At 33.3% G+C, this 20,510-nt stretch overlaps 1 long non-coding RNA gene across 1 annotated transcript; it reads left to right on the forward strand.

Annotated features, from left to right (window-relative positions):
• The first annotated feature begins 567 nt into the window (after positions 1–567).
• On the forward strand, positions 568–19,849 carry LOC143056930 (uncharacterized). Its single transcript, XR_012972569.1, has 4 exons — positions 568–772; positions 7,850–10,449; positions 12,343–12,425; positions 18,245–19,849. It is a non-coding gene; the product is annotated as an uncharacterized LOC143056930 (long non-coding RNA).
• The last annotated feature ends 661 nt before the right edge of the window (positions 19,850–20,510 follow it).

The raw sequence follows: 20,510 nt of genomic DNA on the forward strand, positions 1-20,510 counted from the left end.
CCGTTCCACAATCTGGTTTGATACACTGATCGGAGATTTCAAAAATGCTCTTCATTTATCTTAATTGCCAAGTTGTGTTCAACTTTATCCTGTAATGTTTTTATCAATACCAATGAAAATAATTGTTTTCAATTTCTGAATTTGTTCTCGTGATGTCATTTAAGAAAGGCGCTTCGGTAGGATGAAATTTACCATGTGTTATTTTGATTTTTTGATTTTGAAGCAGTGTAATTAAAATTTTAATTTAATTCTTAAATCTTGAATTTATGTGCGTCTAATTTGCTATTGTATTGGTTGACGTCTTCAAGTATTTAAAATTCTAAGCTACATTGAACACCATATTTGATTCCTCACATACATTTATGCTAATTCTAATAACATTAAAGACAAATTAAATAATAGCTATTTCATCATTCATTTTCCAGTACTCCGTGGTGTCGTTACATATGCTTATGGTCTTTTTGCAATACATTTCAATAATAAGTCTAAAACGTCTGAAGACTTCAATCTCTCACATACTCTAAAATATCTCCAAATTTATTGGTTCAAATATTGGTCAACTGACGCAATAACTCCTTTCTTGTATCAACATAATTTGGTGAAATGTTTGTGAAAATAAAATCAATAATCTAATAATATTTATAACGATTCATTTTTGTTTTAGATTACTATAGGTTGCATGGAATGCATGTAATTGAACAATATACTGAAACGTCAGAATACCGACAGTTATGTCAACATATGAAAGCTAACAATGCAGTTATTTTGAAAGGTATGTAATCCACAGTTTACGCATCGTAAGGAATTCAATTGATATCTGAAATGATACTTATCAAGCACATATTTATCAACAATGGAATTGACCATCTAAGGAAACCGTGAATTATTCAGAATAACTGAAACAGATCTTGACATTTTTCATTGCAGTAATTTCAGGCATTTAAGAGTTGTTAAGTTTAAAATTACCGTTTCAGTAACAGTAACAGTTACTTAGTACTGGTGTTTTAAAGTTTATTATGTCTTTCCTCCATTCTGTATTTATTCTGATTATTGTTTTTATTCCTCTGCCAAATTTCAAAACCTGGTTTGTGGTTTCGAAAGATGTCGCTTAGATATTTGGCATCTGACATCGAACAGCTATTGATTTTGCTTTTGAGACTGACCCTGCTCAGTCGAAGACTTTTTATTGTAAAAGCTATCTCCACAAGCACTGTTGTTTTGTGGTGAGATCTCCTCCGTAACTGTAAAAGAAAGCGACAAATTTATCTAACCAAATTGCTCGCTATATCATCAGGATGTTTTTCCAATTTTGACGGAGGAGATACGGAGACTACATATGAGAGTTATTTCCCCAAATGCGTTTGAAATAAGTGATTTGTATTTGGAACTGGTTAACAATAAGTGATAGAGATCTAGGGTCTGTTGATTTGAAGTCCTTGGTCCGAATAAAGGAAAAGTAGGTCAAGGTCTAAGGTAAAGGTATAATTCTAAATTTTGACTGTTCCTTGTTTCAATATTTCCTCTGTCAACTTTAATTTCGGGTCCTCAATACTCTTCAATTTTGTATTTGTTTGGCTTTTTAACTGTTTTGATATAAGCGTCACTGATGAGTCTTATGTAGACGAAACGCGCGTCTGGCGTATTAGATTATAATCCTGGTACCCAGGGTTTCCCCTGGATCAATTATTTTTTTCGCGACCTCTTTCGCCAAAACAATATATTTTTCGCCACTTTATTAATTTTTTCGCCAAGTAACATAAATATATTTTTCCTGTTGTGCCCTTTTGTACTAAGAAGTAATTTTTACATCAAAACAAAAGCTTTTATCACATGAAATTGATCCCTCATTTCATGTGTAGTCATTACATTGGAGGGTTACTCTCATTCGAGGGGTTGTTCCCAGCCTTTTGGATAGATTTTTTCATAACGACAGTTTTCTTTTCTTGACCATCGTAAATGAAAAAGTTGAGACGTACAACTATGCTTGAAACATGTACATGTGTCTCTCAAACGCCTTTATTAAAGTCAAAGGATAAAAGAGTTAAACTTTTAAATCGGAGATTTTTCTCGCTTTTGAACAATTTTCGTCACAACAACAGATTTCTTTTCAAAACTATCTTTAAAGGGAGAAATGTCAAAAGTTTGCTTCAAACACGTGCGTCGCAAAGATGTAAATAAATTCTGTATGTGACATTTATAGCGGAAGCCATTTGACCATATCATTTTGTGAAACAATTCAATCAACACCTTTATTAATTAGCCCTTTGTTGTCGATAGCTATAAAATGCAATCAGCTGATTATTGATTTTCTGTCTAAATCTTAATGAGGTCAAGGTGAATTCCGAGTATTGTTTGATCGGATAAAATCCGAGAAACTCGAAAAAAGTAAATAAACAAGATGGAGGAAAATAAATCGGTTTATATATTTCTTTCGCCAAATTCTTTCGCAAATGACGAATTTTTATCGCCACAATTATTATTTTTTCGCAAATTGCGAAAATGGCGACCGCCAGCGGAAACCCTGCTGGTACCTTTGATAACTATTTTACACCAGTGGGTCGATGCCACTGCGGGTGGACATTTCGTCCCCGATGGTATCACCAGCCCAGAAGTCAGCACTTCGGTGTTGACATGAATATCAATTATATGGTCATTTTTATAAATTTTCTGTTTACAAAACTTTGAATTTAAAAAAGAAATAGGATTTTCTTATCCCAGGAAGAGATCACCTTAGCCGTATTTGGCACAACTTTTTGGAATTGCGGGTCCTCAATGCTCTTCAATTTTGTATATGTTTGGCTTTTAAACTGTTGATATGAGCGTCACTGATGAGGGTTATGTAGTCGAAACGCGCGTCTGGTGTATTCAATTACAATCCTTGTACCTTTGATAACTATTTACACCACTGGGTCGATGACACTGCTGGTGGACGTTTCGTCCCTGAGGGTATCACCAGCCCAGTAGTCATCACTTTGGAGTCGACATGAATATCAATTATATGGTCAATTTTATAAATTTCCTGTTTACAAAACTTAGATATTTTTTTTAAATTAAGGATTTTCTTATCCCAGGAATAGATAATTACCATAGCCGTGTTTGGCACAACTTTTTAAAAATTTTGGATCCTCACTGCACTTCAACTTTGTAATTGTTTGGCTTTAAAGTTTTTTTTATCTAAGCGTCACTGATGAGTCTTATGTAGACGAAACGCGCGTCTGGCGTATTAGATTATAATCCTGGTACCTTTGATAACTATTTTACACCACTGGGTCGTTGCCACTGCTGGTGGACGTTTCGTCTCCGGGGGTATCACCAGGCCAGTAGTCAGCACTTCGGTGTTGACATGAATATCGATTATATGGTCATTTTTTTTATAAGTTTCCTGTTTACATTACAAAACGTTGAATTGTTTGAAAAACTAAGGATTTTCTTATCCCAGGAATAGATAATAACCGGTTATCGTTTGTTTATGTGTTACATAATTGTTTTTCATTAATTCTTTTTATATAAATGAGGTCGTTAGTTTCCACGGTTGAATTGTTTTACATTGTGTTATCGGGGCCTTTTATAGCTGACTATGCAGTATGGACTTTGCTCATTGTTAAAGGCCGTACGGTGACCTAAAGTTGTTTTAAAATGTCTGTGTCCTTTTGGTCTCTTGTGAAAAGTTGTCTCATTGGCAATCATACCACATCTTCTTTTCTTATATTAGCCGTATTTGGCAAAACTTATTTGAATTTTGGGTCCTCACTGCTCTTCAACTTTGTAATTGTTTGGCTTTAAACTTTTTTGATCTGAGCGTCACTAATGAGTTTTACGTAAACGTAACGCGCGTCTGGCGTATTGAATTATAATCCTGGTACCTTTGATAACTATTGGACCGAGAATGATTCTATCTCAGGTTAGTTGATACTTACCCCAATTTGCTACAATATTAAGCCATAGGGTCTTTTGCAAACTGTAAGTTACCATGTGACCGTGAGAAACATCAACCGAAAGTGACCTTGGGCAGCTATTTTGCACTGATTTCATAGAAGAGTACCTAGAAACTAATATTTTTAGCTCAGCTGGCCCAGAGGGCCAAGTGAGCTTTTCTCGTCACTTGGCGTCCGGCGTCCGTCGTCGTCCGTCGTCGTTAACTTTTACAAAAATCTTCTCTGAAAATACCTTCAAATTTTACCTTACTTGGCCACAATCATTATTAGGGTATCTAGTTAAAAAATTGTGTCCGATGATCCGCCAAACCAACCAAGATGGCCGCCATGGCTAAAAAAAGAACATAGGGTTAAATGTAAATTTTGGCTTATAACTCTGAAACAAAGCATTTAGAGCAAATCTGACGTGGGGAAAATTTGTTAATCATATCGGTTTTCGGTTATTATCTTGAATATTATTATAGATATAGATAAACTGTAAACAGCATTAATGTTTAGCAAAGTAAGATCTACGAATAAATCAACATGACCAAAATGGTCAGTTGACCCCTGAAGGAGTTATTGTCCTTTATAGTAATTTTTTACCAATTTTTCGTACATTTTTGTAATCTTTTACAAAAATCTTCTCCTCTGAAAGTTCTAGGATAAATTTAAGCAAACTTAGCCACACTCATTATTAGGGTATCTAGTTTAATAAGGTGTGCGGTGACCCAGCCATTCAACCGAGATGGCCCCCATGGCTAAAAATAGAACATATATGTAAAATGTAAATTTTGTCTTCTAACTCTGAAACCATAGCATTAAGAGCAAATCTTACAGTGGTTAAATTGGTTATCAAGTCAATATCTATCTACCCTGAAATTTCCAGATTAATTGGTTTTCGGGTTGCTGCCCCCCATTGGTATTTTTTATGGAAATTTTGCCGTTTTTGGTTATTATCTTGAATGCTATTATAGATAGAGATAAACTGTAAACAGCAATAATGTTCAGCTTAGTAAGATGTACAAATAAGTCAACATGACCAAAATGGTCAGTTGACGCCTTATGGAGTTATTGTCCTTTATAGTCAATTTTTAACAATTTTCATCAATTTGGTAAATTTTGGTAAGCTTTTATAAAATATTTTCATCTGTAACTAAAGGGCCAAGTTCATTCCAGATAGAAACAATTGTAAGTAGCAAGAATTTCAATAAAGTAGATCTAAAAACACATCATTATCACCAAAACACAATTTTGTCATGAATCCAACTGTGTCCTTTGTTTAATATGCACATAGACCAAGGTGAGCGACACAGGCTCTTTAGAGTCTCTAGTTTTAGATATGCATACATGAACCTATCATTTGAGACTGGAAGTGAATTTTACTAAACGGGAAGTACATTATATCTCTCATATTATTATGAGTTTGACTGTCCCTTTGGTATCTTTCGTCCCTCTTTTACAGGCAAAGTATATAGAACCTATATATTTTTGAAATCAGTGTGAATAAAGCTATCATGTAAGACCGGAAGTAAAAATTTTTTTACCGGAAATTGTCGAATATCTCCCTTATTACAGGCATAAATATATAGAAACATTTATTAATTGGTATAATGAAACCTAAGCTTGGACGTCAAAAGTAACTCTGAGTAAATCTAAAGTAGATTCTCATCAATAATTTATAAAATTGATGTGGACAGGTTTTCAATTTGTTTTTTAATTTCCTTTTGTTTATATCATTAGTTTAACAAAAAAAAATATACAAGTCATCATGTGATCTGTTTCAGAATTTTTGTGCGGATTAAATCAATCAACAACATTGGTCTTCTGTCTGGCACCTTTTATTTTAAACATCTTATACTGTCAAAATTCTCACAATTAAAGCTATTACATATATTATTTTGACTAAAAGAACAGTTCCAAAATGAATATGAAAATGAAATATTGATTAATTAATATTCATCCGTCGCTTTCAAATATTGTGACCTGAGCGTTCCTAATGAAGGTTAATCCAGAAAAGCGCGTCGAACGCATACTATTTATAACGTGCTGTTTTCATTTACACAGAACCGGTTCATTACCTCTGCTGATGGACTATCGTCAGCCCAGTATTCGGAAATTTATTATTTATTCTAATTAATAAACAGTCTTTTTAAAATTATCCATTACTAAATTTATAATTGTTTGAAAAAAGGTTTCAACTCCATAAGGCAAAATTTGACTTTGGTTGATTTCGCAATTTTTATCAGGTCCTTATTGTCCTTTTTGGCACTATAGCTCTTCAACTGTTCCCGTTGTGGTAATCCTTGGCTTTCAAATATTCTGCTTTGAGCGTTCCTAAAGAAAGTAACTTCATAAAACAGTTTTGGACGCATTACATTATAACGTGCTGTTTTAATTTTTTTTGCTGCTTATTTGACAATATTTGTTAAAAGAAAGGCGAAGGTTACCAAAGGGGTATTTAATCTCATGAACCGGAAATAATTTTACAACGCCATGACTTGACTCGATCAATATTTAAGTTTGTCATAAGACTCTTCATTGTACCATGCTAATCATTGTGTACACAAGACGAAGCTTTCTTTTACAATGCTTTTAACTTGTGATGCGCAATATAGTTAAAGGCCCAATAAAAAACGAAACTGAAGAACATTGATAAACCAAAATTACGAAATGTTTTTCCAAATGCTAATGTTTTGTCATTCTTATTTGTCTTGATTTATATCTTTTGACCTTGGTTTTGTTTGTTTAATTGAACTTTTGATGTGATTTTCTTTTAATCTTAAATTTTATTTACCAATGAAAAATACGAAATGTCGAAAACTGAATGAATAGAGACTGGGTTGACACACTTCACAGAACCACATATTTACATTCAGACATTTCAGATACTTGAAATCTAAAGACAGTTTAAGAAAGACGTCTCGTTTGTCTAGTGTTTACGACAACCAAAATAAAAGACAAATAAGTTTAATAAGTATTTGGTGTTTAGTATGGCGTTCATACTTGCTGAACTAGTATATATATATGTATTAAGGGGCCAGCTGAAGGACGCCTCCGAGTGCGGGAATTTCTCGCTGCATTGAAGACCTATTGGTGACTTTCTGCTGTTGTCTGTTCTATGGTCGGGTTGTAGATCTTTGACACATTCCCGATTTCCATTCTCTTTATTATAATAACATATTTACGTGAAGTAGTTTCCAAAAAGGTTGAGAAATTAAGATAAGATAAATCTACAAACTGGATATTTACAAATGAAGCAATAAAAAACAACAAATATCGATATAAAGGCTACTAGTTATTACATAGATATAGGAAGATGTGGTGTGCGTGCCAATGAGACAACTCTCGATCCAAATAACAATTGATAAAAGTAAACCATTATAGATCAATGTACGGCCTTTAGCACTGAGCCTTGGCTCACACCGAACAACAAGGTATAAAGGGCCCCAAAATTACTAGTGTAAAACAATTCAAACGGGAAAACCAACGGTATAATCTATATAAAAAAACGAGAAACGAGAAACACGTATAAATTACATAAACAAACGACAACTCCTGTACATAAGATTCCTGACTTAGGACAGGTGCAAACATTGCAGCGGGATTAAACGTTTTAATGGTACCAAACATTCTCCCTTCTTCTGAAACAATAGCATAACATCACAATATAGACAATCACACGATAACATAACCATAAGTATAGTGAGACGGGAATATAGCAATTATCAACTTTATTAGGAATGAGATGTAATTTATCAAATAGACACTTTTAGAAAGCTCCAAATGATAGTGAAGATTATCAATAGACAAATATTTGTTTTCAAGAAATCCTGGGAATTTTGGGGAAAGATGTGGTTTAGATTTGTTGCGGCAAAATATACTTACAATACGGATTATTTTAATCTTTGCACATATTTTTTCATTAATTACAGGTCTACCAGGAACATGGAAGTCACGGCATGCTTTTAGATATGCACACGAATTTTCAAAATTGAGGGAAAAGGACAATAATTCATTAATTTGGCGGATAGATTGTAATACTGAGTTAAATATCTATAATTCGCTTTCCCATTTAATGAATTTCTTAAAGATACAATGCATCAACTCAGAACTGCAGATAAAAGATACGATCAACATTATGTTATTGCGCGCAGTTGCAGTTTTGGAAAACGACAATTACAAGGATACAAGACATCTTTTTATTCTGCTTGGTTTCATATCCCCACAGAAAATCCTTATCAAAACGTTCCTGGAGACGTTGAATCAGTATGACAACATATCTATCATTGTAGCTACGAGCGAATCTTTATCCAATGACTTCGACAACATTGTTCTTGAACTTCATGGAATGACAGAGGATGAGGCTGTAAACTATTTAGAAGTTGATGATTCGGTACAAGAGAAAGCAAAAGAATTGGCCAAAAAATTGAGCTACTTGCCAGATGGTCTTGCATTTGCCAAAACGTATATACACACAACAAAAATAAGCATAGGCAGTTACCTTGAACGACTTGAAAGCAGAGACGATTCTGCTTCTAAAAGTGCTTGTAAAATGCTTATTGTACAAGCGGAAAAGAATATGTCGGCCGACGAAAAAGATATTCTGCACCTCATGTCATATTTGAACACAGATAATATACCTCTCTTCATTCTTAATTCTCTTTTGCCCAAGACATTAGAAAAAGATGAAAAGAAAATAATAATGGACAATTTTCTCCGAACCTTAGAAAAATATTCTATGATTGTAATTAAGGGCAATGATGAGCAGCGAGTAATAACTGCTCATGGATTTACGTTCATGGTTATGAAAGCATCAAAGACTAGTACCGAACGAAATTGTCATCTGAAGAAACTTCTGAATTTCTTTATGTGTTTTATAGATCTAGATGCAAGATTGTTAGAAGTTATTCACAGAAACGTTCTTTTATTAGAACATGCAGAGGCCTTTTTAGCACATTATGAAGGTGATTTCCCGTCTTTGTTACATGAAACGAAAGCAAAACTTTGCTATATATATTGTGCAGTAGGGATCACATATAGATTGTATGGAAATACTGAATTGTCCGCTAATACGTACCTAGAAAAGGCAAAACACGCTATGTATGACACATTCTTAAGTGGTCTGCAACACCAGTTTTCCGATATTAAGAATGAAGATCCTTACAAAACAATGAATGATTATCTAAATGGAAGCGAAGTACTTCAAGGTCGCTGTAAAAACATGTTCACGTTGCTGGTTGAAAAAGGGAAAAATCTCCCTCGTGAATTCGTCAACACATTCATAAGAAACAAATATAGAAACTCAAGGATCATTGATCTTTTCCAAGAGTATGGCAATCTTTGTACAAACGAACTGCAAAATAATCAACTAACGAATGAGATAGTCAACACTCTAAGAGGTAAAAACCTGATCATGGAGAGTGAATATATTACAGAAACATTTTTAGTCGAACTAATGATTAGGATTCTTTATAATTCTAGTAAGAACAAATGGCTGATGGAAATTTCCAAAGACAGCTTCTCAAAACCGGAAACGGGGAAATTGCGTTCTAGACTTTCCAGCACATTCTTTCCGGTTACTACAGAAAGCTTAAGGGAACATCAGATAGCACACTGTCTTACACAGCTATTACAACAGCATTTAAGTAGCTTCCATACCAGGAACACTGGAAAAACATCCACAACAGATACTGTCAGATCATTTTGTCCTGTTTTCAGTCCGGTAACACACCGAAGTGGTGTATTATATATGCTGAGATCGTTTTCCGATCCCAAACTGTTATCATCTTTACTTAAAGAAGCGATTGAACTATTGGACAGCCTCGATTCTGATATAGAAGGTATAGGTTTTACTGAGTTTGGAGTTGTAAAACGTATTGGAGATTCAAGTCTCTTTCATTCCGTAATGATAGAAAGAATTAAAATGGAATGTTATGAAAAACTATATAAACTAGAATGTATAGATCTGGACACACCTTTGAAAGAAGAAACAAAAAAGAGAATAATCGTCAACAAAACTAGTCTTTTACCAGAAGAAAATATTGCACAAAGTCAAAGATTGTGCGAAACGGATTTATCAAATATAAAAGGGTCAATGAAAAGCGAAAATGCAAAGAAGCAAAATATACCAGACATTGAAATTGGTCTTCAAAATGCAAACTTAAAGAAAGCATTGTCAATTGCAGAGGAGCTAGAGAAGAAAATTGACGACCTGACATCCTGGAAAGCTTTATCAGGAATCCATTTGAAAATTGCTAAAGTGTTTAAACTAATAGAAACAGAGGAGAACATTCGGAAAGCGAAACATCATTATAAAAAGGCCTACGATCGAGAATATGAAAGCAATAACACAAGAATTACCCGTTTTCATTTAAAGGCAATCATTCATTACGCTGAATGTTGTATTCAGTTTCCGAATGAGAAAGACTTGCTTAAAGCAAAGGAATTATCGGAAGAAATGAAACATCGATTTCGACTGGTAGAAACTGGTACTCTTTTTGACGAGGTGATAGGAGATATTGATAGAGCTTTGGTAAGTTAAGGATTTCATTTTTAAGCTCAATACTTTGATCCAATACGTAAGTACATTTAACAATTAGTAGGACGCAGATATTGTTATCAAAGGTACCAGGATTATAACTTAGTACGCCAGACGTGCGTTCCGTCTACACAAGACTCATCAGTGACGCTCATATCAAAATATTCATAAAGCCAAGTACAAAGTTTAAGAGCATTGAGGATCCAAAATTCTAAAAATGTTGTGCCAAATACAGCTAAGGTAATCTATGCCTGGAATAAAGAAATTCTTAGTTTTTCAAAAAATTCAAAGATTTATGAACAGGAAATTTATAAAAATGACCACATTATTGATATTCATGTCAACACCGAAGTGTTGACTACTAGGTGATACCCTCGGGGACGAAACATAACAACACACTTCGCATATATGTAATTACAAACTTCAAGCATAGAAAGGCGGTTATATAAGGCAGGTGTTACTTGTGAAAAGGAACGAAGTCATCAAACCTTTACCCGCTCACAGCAGACTTGTGTGTACAAAAAAAAATTGTAAAGGAAATCCAAGTAGAATGAATTGTGAAAAAAGAATAATGATTACGGAAACGTATCCGATGTTGATCCCATTGTTCTGAATTTTATGTATGGCATCATTTTAGATGGCACTGTAGTATTACCTGACCCATAACTGATAATGATAGCTTTTTGTTAGGACTTTCACCACTTTTTAGCACTGCCAAAAATTCTACATACACAGTTAACTGAAGAACTTTCATTATACTAATCAGAAATTAATTCGAATATATATCATAACCGTTTACGTTTTTTGCTATTTTTAAAAACCTAAGGCCACTAGTGCTTTTAGGTTTTTAATCATGCAGTTAATACAAAACTACAAACAAATCTCAAAAATTCATTTTCACGTGTACGTAAAATTATTTCATATTTTTCTACACCTAATACATCCCTCAGTTTGAGAAAGTATGTTTAGTCGATACTGTATTTTTTGTCCAATTACACTGTTCAGATACATTGACTTCGATAGGTCACAAAAGAGCAACCTAAATTCTGGAATGCAAATACTACCGTGCTATCTTAAATGAAGTTGTCTCGTTAAAAGTTATATAATAATAATATTACATGTTATCATCAAAAGGGAAATGTTCTTAAGAATACAAAAATCTGATTTTAACAAAGTGCTTAAGGGTGTACTTAAGTGAGGTGTTGGAATTTGTGTCAAATGTTCGGATTCCTTGGTGTTTTTTCATACAATAAAATGTAAAATATTTTGCCCCATAACTCATTTATTTTTTCATATAAGACTTAATAGCTCATGAAAGGTCAATTACCAAAATTTTAGAAGATTCTTAATTTTCGTTCTTTTGTTTTGAGACCTTATAATACCAATGCAAATATAAGGTAAGAGTCCGAGTCAGCCTTTTACCGCCATATTTTAAATCTCAAATATCTCGAAAAGGAGGTCCATGACCTATCAATACTTTTAGCTTATTTTTACCTTAATTGATGCTCTACCAGCTTATGGTTTCAGTTTAAGCTTCTTAATTTATTAATTTTCACCTAACCTCACCTAAGTACATCCCTAAAACAAGTTGTTTTTCTTTCTTTCCCATGATTACCCGTTGAATATAAAAAAAAAAGCTGTACATTTTAAGTCATCTCCATATTATTATAGATTTAATCACAGTTTAATTGAAAGTATTTGAAGTAAAAATGATATTCACGAGGCGTTTATCGATCTTTAGTTGTAATCTTGCATTTATATGCATTACAATAAAATGCATGCAATCCTTCTGAATTGATAGTACCTTGGTTTGACAACTACTTTTAATTGATAGCAAGTTGTTTTAATTTTTTACAATAATTGCATTATTTAATTTCTATTTCACAGAAAAAACTCTCCGAGAAAAGGCAATCACGTGAAAAATCTGAAACAAAAGACAAACCAGAATTTGATACCAAATCAATAAAGGAGTACGTACACGCTTTTGTTAGAAATTTCATGCTATGAGAAATATTAACATGAGGCGCGAGTAATGTCTCGATGACTCTAAAGAAATGTTGCTATTTATATATTATCGCTGGTCATATCGACAAGACTGATTTTCTCGCTTGAGCCGGTACTTCGAAAGTGAGAAAACCATCCAGTTGAGATGACCAATGATAATCCTTTTACCGCTATTTTGCCGATGACGACGATGAAATTTATCTAAGGAAAATTTCGTAAAGAGCGAAAATATTTGTTATTTAATTTTCGTTAAATTTCTTTTCCATTGATTACCTTTTGAGAAACATTCAATAGTAAAAACTACTTCTTGTGTAACCTGAAGACGTGTATATTGTCTAACATGTCTGCAATTCTAGGTGTATTACGAATGAATTAAACTTTGCGATAAAAGAGGGACGAAAGATACTGAAGGGACAGTCAAACTCATAATTCTAAATTAAACTGACAACGACATGGCTTAAAATGAAAAAGACAAACAGACAAACAATAGTACACATGACACAACATAGAAAACTAAAGAATAAACAACACGAATCCCACCAAAAACTAGGGGTAATCATAGGTGCTCCGAAAGGATAAGCAGATCCTGCTCCACATGTTGCACCCATCGTGTTATAACTTTCATTTATGTACTAAAGAAGTTCTATACATAAAATATTGTCAAGACAAATTTTACGTACATATATATATAGGAAGATGTGATGTGAGTGCCAATGAGACAACTCTCCATATAAATAACAATTTAAAAAAGTAAACCATTATAAGTCAATGTACGGCCTTCAACACGGAGCCTTGGCCCACACCGAACAACAAGCTATAAAGGGCCCCAAAATTTCTAGTGTAAAACCATTCAAACGGGAAAACCAACGGTCTAATCTATATAAAAAAACGAGAAACGAGAAACACTTATAAATTATATAAACAAACGATAACTATTGTACATCAAATTCCTGATTTAGGAACTGGGATTAAACGTTTTAATGGTATCAAACCTTCTTCCTTTTTCTGAAGCAATAGCATAACATCACAACATAGAAATACACACGATAAATTATCAATTGGCAGGCTTAACTCAATCAAAAAACGTAAATTACTACACTATGAACGAATAAATTTCGATATCTGCGATATCTGAATGCAAATACGCAGTTAATAAAATATTAGGGACAAACATTCAAGGCCAAAAAAGCAAACAAACAAACAAGTCCAAACAAAGCTAGACACCAGGGCAAAATATTTAACCCTTCATATAGAATAATAGGTAGTTTCGTTTTTGATACTGACTATATCATGTGGAATATCTAGACGAGCCCGTTAGGTATAGTCAGTATCAAAAACGAAACTACCTATCATTCTGTTTATCGGTAATTATGACGTCACACAATGTATTGCCATATTTTCAAGGACTTGCTTTCCAACTGATACAGTCAGTACGTTGATACTCGAAAATATTAGGCAGTAAGATCAAAGGAAAAATATACGAATTACCGATAAAGGTAAATCTTGACGTTTATACAAATGTAGTGAGTGAAAATTAAAAGATATTCCAAATAATCAAAGCAGGTATATAGACAAGTTCCATATTAACATAAAAAAAAGCATTATAAACAGTATCAACAGGTAGAATTATCAAGAAAATAGGATTTGAAAGTACTCGCAGCTACTGAAAGCTAGTTAAAAGCCAAAAGAAATTAGTAATAAAAAAATCATGCATCGGAGACTAAAATCAACTAAAACACATCCCAGGGATTTAGTATTTTAACGTCATGAACAGTCAGAGAAGACATGACTTGTGCAATGCCAAAAATAAATGTATCGACAGGTAGTAGGATAGTGAGGAGCGACTTCTATAGAGATAAAAATTAACGTGTCTGTGTCTATACATCCCGTCTCAAAAGAAGATACAATTTAGTTATGTTTTAATTTGCTAATGACAAAATCGATATTAGTGACAATGTAAACTATATTAAGAGATCTAATTACAATATTGGTACGATAACCCTTACTTATAGATTTGTTTAAAAGTTCGATAAGTTTACACGGATCACATAGTGATTTCCTCGCTTTAAGTACAATATTACCATGAAAGGAGTAGGTCCGGTAAGGACCGATTTTGGCCTCAAATTTCAGGTTCATCTTACGAAAGATTTTGACCACTTTTTAAACACTTAAGTGTCCATTTTATTTGAATCAATTAGTTTATGTGAAAGATTTTAACTGATTTAGTCATAAAAAACGCACAGATTCAAGCTGAAATATGAAAAATCTACAAAATATGCTGAAAATTGTCACTTTTCAGATGGTTTTTGTCAAAACTGAAAGTGGCCGCATCCGTGTTCATCCTCAACCTTTATATATGTTATGTATTAACATAAAATACAACTTACATTTCAATATTAAGGATGAACACGAATGCGGCCACTTTCGTTTTACACGAAAACCGTCTAAAATTTAAGTAAAATGCTAGAATTGTGAAATTTTTAGTAATTTAGAATGACTTAATGGTGCTAGTACCCGATATATGTGCATTGTATTGTCAAAAACAGCCCATATTTATGTAGCAGAAGCATTTTACTGTCCAATAAATAACTAAAAATTTACATTTTAACAATTTTGTAAAACTGCTATATTTTGGGGCCAAAAAGGGGTCTTACTGGACCTACTCCTTTAGGATGTGAAATACCATTTTTAAAAAGTTGTTTACAGGTGCAGCCAAATTTACTAATCAAATCTTTGTATCTATGAAAGAATTTAGTAAAAGTTTTAAGTTATTTATGGTATCGAAATCCCTGACACAACAATTTCCCAGTAATGCATTGATTACGTTCGTTAAAATCTATGACATCAGAACACACACGGTCAAACCGAACGAGTTGGGATATATAAACAACGTATGATGGAGTCAAAGGCACATCGCCGTCTAAAAAAGGAAAATTAACAATAGGAAATGAAAAATCGTCTCTTTTGTCGTGAATTTTAGTATGAAGTTTCCCGTTTGAATTTGAAATGTCTAAATCTAGAAAAGGACAACTGCTGCTGTTTATGTTAGATTTAGTTAAAGTTAGTTATTTTGGGTAAATTTCGGAAGTATATTTAGAGAACTCTGGATTATTCAACGAAAAAAATATCATCCAGATAACGGTAGGTATTTTTGAATGTATCAACCAAATATAACGATGATGGGTCTTTACTGAGTTTGGTCATAAACTGAGATTCATAGCAATATATAAATAAATCTGCTATTAAAGGGGCATAGTTAGTGCCCATAGGAATACCTACTACCTGACGATATACTTTATCGCCGAAACGTACATAAATGTCATCTAGCAGAACATTTAAAGCTTTAATCATATCCGCACATTTCCAGTAAGTGTATCTAGCTTACTTTCCTTTTTCGTTATAGAAAAGGCTTTAAACGAGTTACAGAAATAAAATTACAATGAGATTTTTCGAAAGACCATTTTATCAAATACAAAAACTGTTTTTTATAAGATTGTGCGGAAGTGTAGTGTACAGAGTAGAAAAATCATAACTGTCAAAAGAATTATAAGGACCATTAAAAGCATGTATTTTATCTAAAACCTCTAAAGAATGTTTAACACTCCAAAAATAATTAATACCATTATTTTCATAAGCTTTATTACAAAAGTTAATAACCAGTTCTTTTCAATAGTAGTAAGGGAGGTAGTTTAAAGCACTCATAAATAAGTAGTAGCACACTTTCTACGAAGCGGAGATGAAACGGAATTGAAATGTTTGTTTGTGTAATTTCGGTACCCAGTACATGGTAGGGACTTTCAAATGTTTGGAAGATGCTTTAAGCTGGGTAGTGGCAGTGGTATGCTTGTTAACGATATGCACATTTGTTGTAATGTTGCAAGTCTATGTATCAACGTTTGGGATACATGTTCAAATTAATTCAGTGGAGAAAGAAAGATCTGATTGATAAATATCATTAAATCTCGTTTTATCATAACAGTTGAAAGATGTAATAGCAGTAAAAAGTAAAATCACAGAAATACTGAACTTAGAGGGAAATCTAATCAGAAAGTTCACAATCACAAGGCAAAATCAAATAACAAAACACATCAAAAACGAATGGACAAGAACTGTCATATTCCTGACTTGGTACAGGCATTTTCAAATGTAGAAAATGGTGGATTTAACCTGGTTTTATAGCGCTAACCCTCTCACTTTGATTACAGTCTCATTAAATTCCGTTATATTTACAATGATACGTGAACTAAACAGACATAATAAAAAAAATAGTCAAAATATTGTTACACCAGTTATTGGTTATATTGTTATAACGAAGAGGAAACTGGTTCAGAGTACCGAAGAACTTCAATTTTCTAATAAACATTTTTTTACAAGGAAATAAATAAATGTTTATGTACTTATGTGATGAATTACTCTCATAAGTCAATTCATGACATAAAAACAACACACATATATATGATTTATAACCGCGTCTGGCGTATTAAATTATAAGTCTGGTACCTTTGATAACTATTTGCATGTAACCACGTGTGACGTTACCAAAACAACTCAGTGGCGGATCCAGAACTTTTGGTAAGAGGGGACCCACTGACTGACATAAGGTGGACCACTCCAGTCATGCTCCAAGGACTCCCTATAAAAACCAACCATTTTTTTACACCACGGGATCCGCCTATGCAACTGATATAATATGGCAATTTTTTTTTGGCATATACTGTACCGTAAAAAAGTCAATATCAAAAAACAAATAAAGCGTTAAAATTACAGATTAAATGTATAATTATAAAATTTAAAATATAAAGACAGTACACAATCAAATTATTCTTACATAATGGTGGGTTGGCCCCCTCCGTAAACAAATCAATATGCTATCGGCATTTACAAATATCAACACAGTCGTGCCAATAACGGTCGTGTACCAGTCTAACGTAATGGTCAATGAACAAGTTATCATACATCGAGTAAGGACCGAGAAGCAAGTCACTCGAGAACAGATCGAGAATTCGTCGAGTAGCGGTCGAATTGATCGGGAAAGGATTAACTCGACCAATGTCCGATCGCTTCCAGATCACTGCGACTTCTATATTTATTTTACCACAGACCAACTCGACCAATACCCGATCCCTTTGCGACAACATTCGACCACTCTGAAATGATCAGACATTAGTCGAGCAAAGGTCGAAATGATCGAATACTGATCGGAAATTTTGTTGTATTCCGACCAATCTCGATCTCTACACGATCCTTTCCCAATCAATTCGACCGCTACTCGACGAATTCTCGATCTCTACTCGAGTGACTTGCTTCTCGGTCCTTACTCGATTGTTTTTTACATGTCAAAAACTCTCGAGGAGATGGTCAGATCGATGACGAGGAGGGTAGACTATCCCGAACATCCTTGTCGATTGAGTCAGATCAGTCTCCCGATCACGTTATTTGTCTTGATCGTGCTTAAACGAGTTGATCTGATCGGCAGTGTGAACATAGATTATTTAATAGGTGGATGTCACATGGTCCAAATTTGATTGACTCCCTTTTATCAATACTATATGTGCGATATTCGTCATAAATAGGTAATATGTCGCTCAAGGTTTATATCTATAACCATGATAATAAAGCATTTAATAAATTCATTTCGGTGAATTGAATGTTGATAACAGGAACAAATTATATTTGGTTTACGTATCAATTTTCAAAAATTTTGGTTTATTCTATTCTTGTTTATTTGCTAGCTGTTGTATGATAACTGCATATAATGTTAAGTGGTCAAATATTTGTTTTACAGTGATGGTGAAAAAGGGTTTTTGGTTGATTTGAAACGAAAAAGAGATCGGCTCAAAAAGCGTCGGAGTATACTTATTGAGGAGTACAACGAATTGAAAGACGATATCGAGAGGCTTGATTTGGAAATAGACTCGGTAGAAAAAAAAATCGCTGACATAGAAATCGAATAACAAAAGTCACAGATTAATAAATAACGCTGCAAATTGTGACATTTTTATATTTGCACAATAGAACAGGGAAGATACCTTAAAATACCAAGAGAAGAAAGATTATGCAAAAACTGTAAGCAAATTGAAGATGAAATGCATTGCTTTTTATATTGTAATAGAAACCATAATAATAGAAAAGTTTATTTAGATTTTTTGAAAAATGAAAATATCCACTTTATTTTAAATGTCATGGATAAAATAACATAAAAATTATATACTCAACCCAATTTCACACGTGAAGGTAAATAAGCTAGGTGAATTGGCAATTGTATCCCCCCCCCCCATATTTGCAAATGGACGTTCCTGAAATGAATAGTTAAGCGCCTGTAGAAAGTCCAGTTGAATACATATTTTTTAACACGCTGTAAGGGCGTAAATATATAAGCTTGTTTTTTACTAATCATTAATGAAGTTTTCAATTTCAAAAAAAAAGAATTTAAAAAAATTGTGTTAATTTATTATAGCTCCTCATTGTGTGGTCTTTACGTCTTGTAATACATGTAAATGACATGTATATCACGTTCTTCAGGGAGAAACAGAAAATGCCTATTAAACATTTGTTCTGCACTATAAGAGGCTGGAACCTTTAAAAGGGACCAGCAAGTTTGTTTAAAGAAGCCTCTTTGGAAACATAATGTAACAACAGTTGTATAGGAAAAGAGTATAATCAACAAGAGCATCCTTTTTTTTCTCGCAAAGTTGACCTTATTTTTCGTACACAAATTATAACTTTAATTTTAATACAGTGGTTGAAATGAGCAGAAACAGATTTACGGTACCAGGGAACCGCCGCCGTATCAAGCTACATGTAAAATATTTAATGCATAGACTTTTACAAGTTCTACTGCTAACGTTATCTTGCTATGGCCCATTTGAAAGTGCCCGGGGCCATGCCAATGACAGTATTCTAGGATATCATTATTTAGAATGAAACTAGTACTTGTGAAATTCATGTTTAGTAATGTTCATGCCTTATATTTATTAAGAAAAATAAGTTAAATGTGTTCTAACCCGAAATTCAAATGATTTCAAGTTTTCATATACTGCTGAACCATTTTATCAGGTGCAAAAAGTGTTGCTAATTTTGACATATCTTTTAGCTTTGAAAGGGGACACGATTTATTTTAGACCAGCGTCACATATATTTTGTTATGTGAGAGCTTAGACGTATGTCCCTTTCGATTATTTTGAACAGAGAAAAGCAATAATTTGAGTTCTAAACGTACTTAATCAAATGTGTCCTAAATATCTCAATTTATTTAGGTGCATCTCAGATTATTTTTTGAACAATCAAACAAAGTATAATTGATGTTCATTTTTTGTTTTCTCTCTCTCTTGACCTTTTTCATTTGTATATATATTTATTTCAAAGTCTGCCAGTATCTATATTTATGTACAGTTCAATAACTGTATTATTTGATTTGTAAAAGGATATTTGCTTGTTTCTGAATACTAAATATTTATTTCAACTGTTTTATATTGTTATGTTATGATTTATCTGTCGTGAATGATTATTGTTTAAATTAACTTATTGAAAGTACTTGTGATACGTTTTTGTTACAAAATTTAAAACTGAATATAAAGATCTAGTTACACTGTCAAGTTTTACTACGTTTTTAAAATTCGACGTTTCAACTTTGTTTTGAACAAAAATGTCCCGTTATTTTGAAAACTAGGTTTTACTAGGTTTGTGAGCTAGTACGCTCTTACCACCTTTTGCTACGTATATAGTATATGTACGTAAAGACCCACTTTTTCACCGCGCATTGATACGTTTCGATACGTAGTAAGCACGTTTTGTTGCGTTCCACTAAGCTTTGATACGTATTTAGTAATACAAGGTTTCTACTTCGTTTCAATTTGCTCTACGTTTGTTGTTGAATTTTCAAACCAAACGGAACAGGTCCAGTTTTGAACTAATGATCATTACGTTTCGATACGCTTCGTTACGTATATTCCCGTTTCGCTACTCTTTCAAATCGTAGTAAAACGAAGTTCTTGAAACATGACAGTGTGGCTGGGGCTTTATAAAGGCTCAAACGCTCCTTGTTGATATAT

The sequence above is a fragment of the Mytilus galloprovincialis genome, chromosome 13, assembly GCF_965363235.1.
Source record: "Mytilus galloprovincialis chromosome 13, xbMytGall1.hap1.1, whole genome shotgun sequence".
Lineage (NCBI taxonomy): Eukaryota > Metazoa > Mollusca > Bivalvia > Mytilida > Mytilidae > Mytilus > Mytilus galloprovincialis.